Here is a 13,950-nt window from a genome sequence, read left to right on the forward strand (position 1 = left end):
GAGAATATTAGTCCCATATGATATAAGTTTTTGTTCAATTCAACTTTGCTTATATGATCATCTTTCAGGAAAACATCATAATCCTTTAGATAATATGACTTAGAAAATGCGGGGTAATATTTTTGCATTTTCCAATAAGGAAATTGAGATTTATGGTCACAAAGGTCTTCATACAATGAGAATCTCATGTGGTTAGTTAGCATTGCCTGTCACTCAAATTGACATTCTCATTCAAAGGTGTGTGTGCGTTATAAAAATAATCTAGAGACAACATTCCTAACAGTGTTGACAGTGGTTGTCCCTGGGTAAGATTTGAATGTTTTTTGTTTGTTTATCAAATTTTCTCCCATCAACCTGAATTGCCCTAGGGATGTGAAGTATATGATAGATATACATATGGTCAGAGTATTTTACCTAGATACTGAACTCATGATTTACTGAGAGATCCCACTCCCTGTGGAATCTGTTTCTTAAAAACGCTCTTCATGATGCCAAGAGAATCAAGCATTACGGGATGGAAGGCCCCGTATTTGGGAAACACTAAGACATTTCCATTTAAGCCTTTTTGGCTCGCTTGTGGATTGCTTGGATTTGCTGCAGGCCTGAGTTCCAATTTCCTAATAAATTTCTGCCTTTTAATTCTGAAGTGAGTTTTTAAAAAGCTCTGTTCCAGAACTGAGCATGCGCACGTGGGTACCGATGCCCCATTGCCGACCCTGGAAGGACCTTCAAGACTTTGAGTGATCGGCATTGATGTGGACACGGTGGCGGAGAGAGGAGAGCCACATAGGACCCGAAGACATGGACAAATGCCAAGCTGGAGAGGCCTTACAATGGCATGTATTGAGAGAGTGTTCTGTTCCAGGAAAACTGGGGCTCAGACACGAAGGTATCATCACGCTAGGAAGTAGCTAAGCTGGGTGGCTTCCCTACCTCCGTCAACCTAACTTGGCCATGCACCTTGCTGAAAGCCTTCCCTAAAGATGGTGTTTGAAGGTGGCTAATGATGAGCTACAGCTGAGGCCAGCTGCCAGCGAGCTCAGTGTGACCTGGGGAGGGTTTTCTAAAGAAACTGGAAATCCGTCTCTCTCAATCAGTTCCTGTTGGTTCCAATTTTATTTGCAGAGGGATTGATTCAGCAGCAATTTTAAATTTGTTATATGCTTTAAAAGAAAAGTATAGCAGAAGCTAGGACCTTCTCCTAAATGCCCTGTTGTCTTAGGAACGAGAGAACAGAGAGCAGAAGGGAGAGAGGGGCTGAGAAGCTAAGGGCTTCTTTCTGTGACATTCTCACTAAGGGTTTTGAGAAAAGTTCTTTGTTCTGCCTTCAGCTGTGCTTTCTTCTGTGGCATAGAGTTCATTATCCTTGCCTACTTCACATTCCTGCTCCTCTCCATGCATGAGAACTCATTGCAAATTGCAGCATCAATGTAACATTTTTGTGTTTTGTATCTTCTTCCCATGTGCAGCTCCTGACTCTAATGGTGCACAGATGCAGGTAATGACACCCCTTTCCAAAGACACCCTGGTAGGATTTTTGTAGCCGTTGCGATTCTGATGCAGATGACCTACCGCACGTGCTAGCACACAGCATGACAACCTGCTCAAGACTGATGTGCCGCTGGAAAGGCGATCACTAAGATTGTCAACACGGGCAAGTTTCCCAACATTCATTGATCATAAAGATAAGGAGAGGAGGCGGGGCAGTGTGGTCGCTATGTGCCCCATCTTTAGAGGATAGCCTTTCACTCTGCGTGGGGTCTGTACTTGATGGACTGATATAAACTTGGTGGAGATGCAGCCAAGCCACAGTGATCCCGGAGGTCACTGTTGGAAAGCATCGGCCTCCACACAGACAAGGAGATCACTAGATGGTTCTCCATTCACGCTGATGAGAAGGCTGGATATAACAGCTTGCTCTCCGTTGTTGGCAGGGGAGCCACTGATGCTAGTGTGTGTGCCATGATTTCTCCATTTCATACTTCTTTGTGGCTTTATAGGACCTCTCTTGTCCTCAAGAGTTTGGATGGGACAAGGTCGGTCTCTTGTTGGGAAACCAGGAACATTATTTGAACAGCTGCCAACTGCATAAAGGTGGTAAATGCACTATGCACTGCCTGAAATATTTTGTGTGCAGGCATGCCCATCCTTTTTCACTGCAATATGGCATTGTCATCTCTTAAGTTCATACTTGAGAACCATACAATTGAGTTATAAAGGTATGTAGCAAATAAATAAATAAGTAAGTAAAATCATATTTGAAGTAGGTTATTTTTGGGGGGTTGGACTTACATTCTGTTTTATACTGGGCCACATGCAGCCCTTGGACCACGTGTCAGGTACACTTAACGTGGGGAACATGTACACAGCTGTACACACACACACGCACACACACACACACACACACACACACACACACACACACACACACACACTGGAATGAGTGAACTTCAGATTGTCTGAAGCACACATCATGAACCTTGCTATGCTATCCTGGTCTGGCCTGGCTTCATCGGGTTTCAAATGTAAACGGATTTCCACCCTGAGCTTGCAAGCCAGGAGTGCTCAGCAGCAGCTAAGAGTGAAGGCCTGGAAATCCACGAGACCAGATGAAAAGCACTGGTGTATGCCTTTGAACCCTTTCTTCTTTAGGCCAAGCAAAGCGGTCTTTCTCATGAACACAAAGAGGAACAGGCAAGCGAAACTAAGCAATGAGATGTGAAGTCCACTTGTCGCTGGGCAGCGGGAGCGCAAACGGTCCCCGCTGCAGGTTCTGGCTTCAGATAACCCTGAGCACCCGAGGAATCTCACCACCCTTTAGCTTGCCCTCTTCTCCCCAATGGCCACAGACACAGCGTCCAATCCAGCTGTCTATTAGGCCAAAGCACTCAGTTAACGCCCAGGATTAGTGCCTTCCTCAGCTGGGAATATAAACAGTGAATCAGAGCCCACTCCCCAAAAATGCTAGAGCAACACGCCCACTATTCCAAGGAGCCAAATGCAAATAGAAAAACAAATGCTCTTATAGTTTTCAAATTTTATTTCCTCTGCTAAAATGCAGAAGGGGTAGAGAGGAGGTAGGTCTCCTTTCCTATGGTTTCTTCCAATATTGGAAAGGATTTGTATGTCTGACATTCCACCCAGTGGGTCCTAAATGGAGACAATGAAAACCCCGAACCCCCATTTGTTGATATTTAAAACTTAATAAACTCTTGGCCAGTTCTTCACCAGAGTTGTATGTTTGTTATTGCTTTTTAATGGTGATCTGTCCAATGCTCCGACATGCCAAGAAGCCTCATTGTTAATCAGAAATGCGTTTTTATTAAATAGCTGGTTGATCTATAGAGAGCTTTGCTGAGCTCCGCTACAGTGACCAAAAACTGGGCAGCCCACTGTGCTGTTAGAGTAAAGCCCCAGGCTTTATATACAGAGAGGACACATTGGGTCTAGCGTGTTCCAGCTTCCATCCCCAAAATAATCTTTGCCAGCTGTGTGTGAATCTGGACACAGAGAAGAACATTTAGAGCTCGGAACCTTTGGGTATAAAAGATTCTCTACAAATGCACATTGGAAGTAAACAAAACCCATCAGGCCCAAGCAAGAGACTAGCGCCTGATTGCACTAAACACATCACACTGGAATCTGCAATTGGCAAGGTAATTGGCGTTATTACAGCTGATGGGGAATTTCTCATGCTGCCCAAGCTCTCTTTTGAAATAATACTCAGCCATTTAATTTGTCCAGCTCTCGTTTAGCTGATTGCTCTTTTCTGCTAGAGTTATCAAGAATGAAGGCCGGCTGCCTCTCAAAACATCAGCAGGCTGAGGCTCACAGGGGTTTCTGGCTGCAATGCCCTCCCCTTCCTCCTTACCTACTCCTGCCTCAGGCTGCTGTTTGCAGATGTCATGATACCAATAATGCACCAAGTTCAAAGTGGTGGAATCCAACTGATTTAATTGAAAGCTGTGTACTTTAGGTCCCCGGTTCAGCGCTAATTGACACTATGCTATGAAACCACAGTGAAAGGAAAGAAAGCAAAACAAAAGCTCCCAAGAATTATTAGCTAAAAATATGACCAGAAACAGAGGGCATCTTCAGTATAATCCTCAAGCCAGATGGCATTACAGAAATACCAGAATTTGTCCACATACGTTTTTCTATGGGGGATCTGTTTTAAACTTTGCTATACAAACAGTCCCTCTTTGTAGAACGGGGTCTACAAATAACCTTGGAACATCTTATTGTTTGGCTGGGAGCACACAGATTTTTGTTCTCTGTCCCCATTTTGGAATTTCTGTTCCTCCCCAGATTAGGGGCAGGCGAGCCAAACTCAGACAGCTGTGTTTTCTCACAGTGCTGATCAGGCTGGCAGAAACAGGCCTCTCTTTGTAGTCTGTGAGGTATTTGCCCTGTCAGTCCATCGTGGATGGACTGAGTGGGGAAAAAACAAGAGTCCTGTGGTCAGCGTGGCCTCTTTTGTGGGGTGCCCTTGTACTTGTGTGGCTCATTGGATCCATGTATTCTTTAAACACTCTTGCCTTATTCAGATGCCTAAGAAATTGACTAGGGATGCCAAAGGTCAGCACACAAACCCTTGCAGCCCCTTAGGCTCTAACGTGGTCTTCTCCCGAGCACCCACCCCAGTGCTCTTTAGTGTGCTTCCTCACTGATACTCCTGGGTCATGAGCCAGGCTCTCAGACATTCTTCCTCAGGCCAGGGGTCAAAGTGAATTTATGGAAATAAGTTTAGAAATCTCACAAAAATAAGCCAATATTTTGGTAGTTGGAGGGCTCCTGATTCATTTGTTTAAGTTATGTTTTGATATTTTATAGATGTTTCTCTTCCCCAAATAAAAAGCTGCAAAGTTAACTTTGAAAGTGTCTTAGGTGGGAAGAAGGAGATCCATGGTGAACATACTTGTGGCTGTTCTCTTAGGCTCAGGATCCCTGTCCATCCTAGCTGGAAACAGTCCATTGCTATTTGGGGTCCCAGTGTCTGCCATTGCTCACTTCAGATGGCAGGTGCCACAAGGAGACAGGTGGGAAGGGCAGAGCAGTCACTCCTGTCCTTTGTTTGTTTTGAAACTATGGTTTTCACTTTCCCTTTGGGCAACCCCATCCTCTGGTCATATTACTTTGGGAAATCACACCCTAACTGCCTGAGCTGCCTATGAATGGAGCATCATCATTTCCCTGGCTGGGTCAAGGGGACATTCAAGGAGTATGTGGCTCAACACACACACACACACACACACACACACACACACACACACACACACACATCAGTTTAGGCCCATCATTGATTGGCCTTCTTAATTACCAGTTGATAAGGCAATGTGACTTGTTCTCTTTGCTCTTCATCCTGGGACTACAATGTTAAGCTTTGTGAGTTAGCAAGCACTAACTTTCCCTGTTTCTATGTTTACGAAGCACGGCATTGCTTACATTTCTTTTGATGCATGTTTCACTGGCTTGAGTTAAGAAGAAAGCATGGGTCTTGCTAGAGGCTCTGGCACACACGCTTTAGACAGCTGAGAGATGTGAAAGGAGAAACAAGCTCATAACTAGAAGTTTAACAGGAGGGGAGAGGGTGACCATTACCAGGACATGTCAGAATGCTGGCATGGAGACAGTCTAGAAGGAACAGAGCCTCTGCCCACCAGCAAGAAGATAGCCAAAAGAAGCCGCTAGGGCTAGATAAGCAAGCTGCTCCCAACAAGACTCTTCCCCTAGGGCTCTAACACCTTTCAAATGGGCCTTTGTGTGGTAGAAAAGAGAGGAAAGAGGTGGAGGGGTAAGAAAATAGAAGCGGATGCCAGGCAGTAGAAGTAGATTAAATGTTAGAAACGAGTTCATTTATTGGCTGGAGAGGTAGCTCTTCCTCATGAGGCAGACTTAGAACAATCCTTCTGAAGAAATTATGACAATACCCCTTGGAGGAATTCGCATTTACTCTATAGCAGTCATTCTCAAACCTTGAACCATGAAGGCAACCCAGGTAAATATATATTCACACGGAGAAATGAGGCTGTGTGACTCATGCCACAGAGAGCAGATGTTTGAGATGTCCAGGCTTTATGACAGAAGCACCGTGACATCCCCACGTAGGCTCTTTCAGGCATTAGGAAGAGAAATATAAGACCATAGAAACTAAAAAACACAAGGTCAGGGGAAGGAGTCGCAGGATAATTAAACCTTGGGTGTCTCAAGGGATTACAGGAATTATCTCATCTTTCCTCCTTGTTGCTAAGGTTTCGTGTTTTTGTTTTTGTTGGAGAGAAGACTCCAGCTAAAAGAGCAGCGATTCCATCCCCAGTCAGTTCCCATTGTTAGTCCTTCACTCTGTTTTATTTCTCTTCTGCACAGCTGATTTAAGTCAGTTGTTAGAAGCCTACATTATATTTGGATATTCTAGCAGAGATGGCCGACACTGATTTCATTGATAAAGTGGAAAATACCTCTGTGTATAAATAATCCCTTCCTCTTTCCAACCTCTACCTGTTCTTTATTCATTTTCCTTGGGGGTGAACTCTTCAACATTTGGTTTGCTTTAAGTTGGGTCCACCTGCAGATGCCTCTCAGATGGTCAAAACTCCTTGGAAATCAGAAACAAGATACACACTGAAGTCTAAAGAGATTTAAGTATCCCCCAGAGAACTTATTAAGCCTTCAGAAGATTCCCCCCCCACCACCACCGCCCTGAAATGGCAGGCTCTCTGGAAAACACCTGGAGAAGTTTTCTCTCCAGAACCAAATGCCAATGCTGTTTTTTTTTTTAAAAAAAATGTTAGAAACATTGTCTAGCAGGACAAAAAGTATATGTTGATAGCAAGAACCTCATGATTTCACATATGATAAACAGTCATGTTCATCAGAGTTTTAATACAACATATATATTTACATGTGATGCTTTGTTAAATGGTCTGTTATAATCACAGGTATCTATATCCATTAGGAAAATATTAAACTGTTGGCTGCCTTTAGAATCACAGAGAAGGATGTCCATGTTTTGTCTAGCAGCTCTCAAGGTGTCAAGAAAGATACCTCTCCAGGTAGTGCTATTTCCTCTAGAGGGGTAACATTCATAATACAAAGATGCAGCTATTAGCTCACAGAATAAAAGAATAAAAAAAACCCATCCAAATGCTCTACTTTCATTGAAAGTAGCAAATAATGACAATAAAAATCAGAACAGAGTTTCCCAGTGATTTGTAGTGAAGTACTTGACTTCCCCTCTAACCATTGTTTTGCTATGAATATTGTAAAATGTTAGAAAAATGTGTTGCTGATAAAATCTTCAAATTTTTAGATACCACAGAAGCTATCAGATTGCTGTAAATGTTTATAAACTCTTAGCGGTTAGCCCTTAATCCTGTGGACCAATAGCAGACACTGGCCAGGTTACTCTAGTGTGTATCCGATGCTCTAAAAAAACCTTCCCAGTCTCCCCAGCATGATATAACAGCTGAGTTAATGTCCAACCAGTCAGATGAAAGGCCTTGAGAATAAAGCCACATATTTCTAAAGCAACCTCCTCAGGCAGGAGGACTCACAGATGCACCTTGCTGCAGCAGGCAGGGGATAAGGCAGGCTATCACACACGTGCATTTTCTCCTTAGGGTAGCATAAAAAAGATGGACCATTTAGAAACTGTTATATCCAGAAAAGAACCTAGACACAGCAAGACTATGAACTCAAACACTGGTTAGTCTGCAATTTTGGGCAAATTTCAATTGTTGCATGGAAATAATGGGAGATGAATGCGGGAATGGACTGCACAGAATCCATGCTCAGCCAAACTCCCTCCACCCCGGAGGTGATGAACTAAGATATCAGCTAACAAGGCTGCTATGGAAAGTAGACTTCAGGGGGCAAGTTGAGTCCATGGCTTGTTCTTGGCACAAGAGTCTGTTCGGATAGGAGACTCTTCACACCCCTCTCTTCCAGGTTTCCTTTTGACTGAATTCTTCAGCCTAAAAATGGGGATCTCCACGTATTACATGGAGAGCTTCTGAAAATACTATGTCTAGACCCATCTAAAACAACGCAAGTCCAGCTAGGACAGTTAAGCCTAGACTTTTGTGTTCTCCATAAGTTCCCCATCATAGGGTTTCCACTCGTGCTAAGGGAGCTCTCAGTTTTAATGTGTGGCGTGGGAGCAGAGAGAGCAAGCAGGCAACAATAACAGAGTGTTCTCATGTACTGCTGGCTCTGAAACAGTTCCCTTCCCACTATGAGGCTGTATACATTCATTGCCTTCCTCACCTCAGTGCTCTTTACTGTAGAGAGGCAGTCAACAAATGGCTGTCCCTCAGGGAGTTTGGGGAAAAAGGAAACTAAAAGAGCAGAAATTCTTTTTCGAATTTGAAGAATTCAATTTGCTTTGTACTGGTCTTTCTACAATCCTGAGATATAATAATGTCCTTTCCTTGGAATTTGACTCAAAAAATTCTGTACGATTTATGAAAACAAAGACACAAGTATATCTTACCCAAGGCTTTGAATTCTCTAAGCCACGGAAATCATGTCTATATTAACTTTACCTGTGCTCTTGACAAAATCTTGGGCCAACTGAGAAAGAAGTCTCAATTAAGGGATTTCCCAGACCAGACTGGACTGAGGACACGGCTGTTGGGGATTGTCTTGATGGTTAATTGATGTAAGAGGGGCAGCCCACTGTGGGATGCTTCATTCCCTGGGCAGGTGATCATGAGCTGTATAAGAAATCTATCTATGCATGAGCTTGTGAGCCAGCCCGAAAGCTGCATCCTTCATGGTTTCTCTGGTACTCATTTGATTATCAAGAGAATTCTTGGGCAAAGCTTAAAGCTGTGTGAAATAGCAAGTGATCCTGCATGTGAGTTATTATTTGAATTTCCACACTGATTTTCCTCAATGATGGACCATAGCCTGTAACCAGAAATAAGCCATTTTGTCCCCGACATTGTTTTTAGTCAAAGTATTCTATCAGAGCAACAGACAGGAAGCTAGAATACCTAAAGTAAGGTGGATAGCATACATGGTTAAAGAACTTTGATGTTGGAGTGAGACCTGGGTTCAAAGAGCACCTTTGTCATAAGGCTTATAATCCTAATACCTGTGTCTTTGTCTGTGTTTTTATGAATGGGGATAAAATATTTACTGATCCAACATATATAGTAATCATTAAATGAGATGATACATTCAGAGTTCTCAGAATTCCTAACACCAGGCATAAGAAAGTCCTTGACATACAGATAGACAAGCAAAGGCAGTGTAAACACATAATAACACGTTCTGTTCAAGTCCACAGAACTACACCTCAATGTTTTATCTGTTGATGATGAATCTACAGATAGATGGCATCCATTCACAGCCAAGTCAGATAATGGTGACTTGGTTCTGACTACAACAAATCAATTATGAAATAGTGTACCTATGCTCAGAAACATCTAAATATCGATGAATATTAGAAAGTACTAAGGGATTAGCATTTGTTTTGATAGGGATGACAATAGCTTATGATTGTTTTTAAAACCCATATTAGTTTGAGAATCTTAAATGAGCCTTTGTTTTATAAGTAAAATGAAATGATTGAGGTTTGGTTGAAATAATCCCCATGGCAGTTGGGTAGCTTGGTCTGTTTGTAGGGTCCCTAGCAGTGGGACCAGGACCTGTCTCTGACACATGGCTCTGTGGAACCTGTTTCCTATGGAGGGATGCCATGCCAGCCTTGATGCAAGGGGAAGGAGCATGGCCATGACTCAACTTGATATGCCATGCTTTGTTGACTTCCATGGGAGGCGTTACTCCTTCTGAATGGAGCTGGAGGAGGTGTGGGGGCGGAGTAGAAGAGAACAGGAAGAGAAGAGTGAGGGGAAGCTGTGATTGGTATGTAAAATACAAATAAATCTTAAAAATAAAAAATAATCCCCATCATTGAATCCAAATTAAACGAGAATATAGGAGAAATAAGACTGGTGAACCAGTACTGACTACTGAAGCTGACTCAGTGGGGTGTGGAGGTCAGTTTATCTCAGCTCTGGAGAGTTAACTAGCAGTGATTTTTGCCAATGGGAGTTCAACCACTAATAGTCTAAAATTAATGAAGAGGGTATAGAAACTACAGAAAACATCAATGATACCAATAAGTGCCTTCATTATGGCATATCAGTATGGTGTGTGTGTGTGTGTGTGTGTGTGTGTGTGTCTGTACAAATCTGAGACATATAGGAAAGATTTTAATATGAGGAACATAAAAATATCTGTCATCTAATTGCCATCTCATTCAATAAGCATCCATGTAATTTCTTTGTGTGATGCCCCTTTGGCGTACAAAAGTACCCCTCCCCTAGCTTCAACAGTTCTAGATTTTAGAATGTTCTGATAAAAATATCATCTTTATGATATATTATATATATTCATAATGTAACATGCATATGTGATATGGTATATGTTATAGATATTACATTTGAAAACTTCAAAACAGTTAATTTTTAAAATTCAACTATTTTTATAGACCTCTAAGACCTGAAAATTGGCTCTTACTCAATTCTATTTCTTTTCTTTTCTTTTCTTTTCTTTTCTTTTCTTTTGTTTTTCACCGTGGTCCCTTTTAAAGCAGACAGAAAAGTCAGCGCATCCAGAACTCAGCCCCAGCACTGCCACTCCGGGTTAAGCTTCATGTGCCGTGCCCCTACCCTGGAACAAGGTGACCCACTTCATAGTTCTTCTCTGCTCTCCTGGTTCAGCTAAGTGACACCTCTACTTGGAAAACTTTCAATTTTGCTCTATAAAAATATGTTTTGTTCTTTGCCAGCTTTTTAACTTAATTTAGTCTGTACTTCTTCAGTGCAGGAAAGACCCGGAAATACCCATTGTTCACACAAGGTTTCCTACTGGCGGCTTTCTTGTGTATTGTCTTATTCAGTCCTCATAAAAATCACATATGCCATGAGGCTGTTGTTTTCTTTTTAGAAGAAAAAAGTAAGCGTCAAAGCCACTAGATGTCTTTCCCAGAGTCAGACAGATGCTATTCTTGGTAGAACATTCTAAAATCTAGAGAGGAGAGGGGAGGACTGCTTTGTGCAGCAAAGAGATCACCATGCAACGACCTTACAGGGTTGCTTATTGAGTTCTGGTGGCAGTCATGTAGCAGCAAAGCCTATGGTCTCCACAGTATAATGTTTTCCTGTATGTCTCAGATCTGTCCCTGTGTGCCTTTGACCATAGTAGTGGTTACCATTTTAGAAATGCATTCTCAATGACAGCTCATATGTTGCTCATACATGTGTCTCATCTTAAAGTCCTCTGTTCTCCCTAAAGGAAGGAACGCCCCTTGCGACGAGAGAGAGTTTACAGAAGGCAAGGCCCAAGACTTACAGTCTTTCCTCTGAGAGCAGGTGCTTGTTTCTGAAGTCATGGTCCCCCAACACTATGGTTGGATTTGAAGGGTGGGTGTCTCATTTGGGACCCTCACTAAAATAATCTCTCTACTATAGTCCCACCTGGGCCCTGACAAGCATGTGCACAAGACTGTGGGCTTTGTGACAAAGCCTAAACATCTGTCACACCTTGGTAGGAACTAGAAAAAAAATAACATGAACACGTGTATGCGATTGGTATATGAGATGAGAGGACTTTGTCCTGCTTTAGATTGCGGGTGGAGATCTCAGCCTCTCAGGGCCGGAGTTCCTAGTGAGGATGGGCTGGTAAATAGAGAAAAGGACTTGCAACAAGTGCATGAATAACCAGTCGCGAGATGACTTTCCATGGAAAGCATGCAATGAAAACAGAAACTCACAACATGAATGAAACGTGTAATAGTGGAAATTCCAGGATATACACACACACACACACACACACACACACACACACACACACATACACACACACATACACACACAACTGTGGAGAACAAAGATAAATGACCACACCCAAATACCATCATCTGGCTTGACACTTCGGTGGTAGAAAAACAGGAGGCTTGTTTGGTTTTTTTCATGCATCACAAATTCCTACTTAAAGCTTTTGTGTTAGGGGAAAGAGTGAGAAAAAGAGAGAGCAACATTTGTATTTATTGGACTTTCACTAGAGAATTAGATGCCAAATCTTTTTTTTCTCTCTCAAGGATGGAGAGCATTTGTCTCACAGAAAAAAAAATGAGTGCCCTCATTTCCGGTTACTGAAGCCTAGAAATGGGAGTCCCCAAGTGTGTCTGCTGCTTCAAAAGTCAAGAGTGGAAAATTCGGTGTGGTTTAGGTGTGGATGCCAGAAGCTCTTCTGTCTATGTTTTGAAAACTGCTTGAGATGGCATGCCTACCAGGCCTCGACCTCACACTCTGAAAGACAAGTCCGCCTGTGGTGCTGAGGCCAAGTTTGCTACTTTGGTGAAGACCACCCATCCTTCATGTATAGTTGCTTAGAGACCCAGGTGCTGCCTGGAAAGATACACCCAAGACTGAACAAGGTATATAGGAAATCAACGACAAAAAGGAGAATTTGGATCCTTATCCTCCACTGCTTTACCCGAATGGAGAGAGAAGAACAGATACAGACAGAATGCTCCAGCCCAGTAGAGTTAGCACTTTACACTTAGAAGTCATTAAACTCAATAAGGAGATCAGACTATGTTCTTTAGGAAGATGCAGCAGAATCAGGCATTAGCAAAGGACCAACCCTGTCCACTTTCAATAAAAAGTGTAGATTACAGAGAAGCTAATCAGTCCTCCCAGCAAGGGGTCCTCCTGGGTTCCACCCAACACACTGGGAAAGTTCCTAGAAATGCAAACATCCATGGATTATTGCATGGAGCCTGCTTTCAGCTTCTATTCGGAAAAATTCCCAGAGGCTGGTGCAGACTTGAGACACACCCCTGCCTTTTGGATTTAAGAATAACACTGGAAAGTTAACTTTGATCTCAGCTTAGTAGACTGCCCAAAGGAATCACAGTGCTTCCTGGCCTATGAACGGCAGCCTGAGAAGTCATAATGTACACTTTCAGTCTTAGGGGTGACATCAAAGTGGAGCGGTGTGGAGGAGAAACACGCAGGGGAGCGAGCCATCTGCACGGAATGCGTAGGGCTGCTCGGACAGTGCCTCTCTAGGATCCTGCCTTCCAAAGCAGTAGACCAGCCAAGTAGGCCTACCTGTGCCCCTGTTTCCTTCCTCGTTTTAGATCTAGGATATGGCAATATCTCTAAATAACCACAGGAAGAATGTGATTGTGTCAGAAACATGCCATGGCCAAAACACACGTACATGTAAACACTGTCACACCCATGGTCGCTCAGTGACACACACTGACACAATGGGCACACCCTGCTCTCTCACATACATACCTTCCAGAAACTCACTGTGCACTATATTCCTTTGGTACAAGCAAAACAGCCCCTCCAATAAAGCCTTTTGTACACTTTACAAAGGGACTATAGGCAAGTCTGGATGGATACTGAGAGCCGCAGAAACAGTCATCCTTAAGGAAGGACACCTAAATTGGTTATCCAGTGCCAACGGGGCAGTCATCCTGAAATCAAGGTAACATTCTACAGTCTGGGAAGGTTGTAATTATATATTTAGGATATATTTGTCATTCACACATACAAAATAATAGAAAGAATATGATCATGTCACTAACATTTGTTTACATATGTACATATGTATGTGTACAAAAAATAAAGAAATAGAGGTCATTGATTAGATAGCAAATTGGGGTCAGGGAACATGGGAATGGATGAAGAGGGGAAACAGAAGGTGGAAATGATGTAATTATATTCTAATTTTTAAGAAAGTAAAAAATACATAATTTAAAATTGAATTTAAAGTGAAAAGAAACCTTTAGCTGTGATGTCACTATGAGGAAGAGGATCACAGAGGTGAGCGGGATCACGGAGATGAGCAGGATCATGGAGGTGAGCAGGATCACAGAGGTGAGCGGGATCACGGAGGTGAGCAGGATCATGGAGGAGAGTG

At 42.7% G+C, this 13,950-nt stretch overlaps 1 protein-coding gene across 1 annotated transcript in view; it reads right to left on the reverse strand.

Annotated features, from left to right (window-relative positions):
• Positions 1–13,950, reverse strand: part of Setbp1 (SET binding protein 1) — a 333,048-nt gene that overhangs the window by 144,630 nt on the left and 174,468 nt on the right. The gene's annotated exons all lie outside the window — the stretch shown is intronic.

The sequence above is a fragment of the Microtus ochrogaster genome, chromosome 18 (genome assembly GCF_000317375.1).
Source record: "Microtus ochrogaster isolate Prairie Vole_2 chromosome 18, MicOch1.0, whole genome shotgun sequence".
Taxonomy (NCBI): domain Eukaryota; kingdom Metazoa; phylum Chordata; class Mammalia; order Rodentia; family Cricetidae; genus Microtus; species Microtus ochrogaster.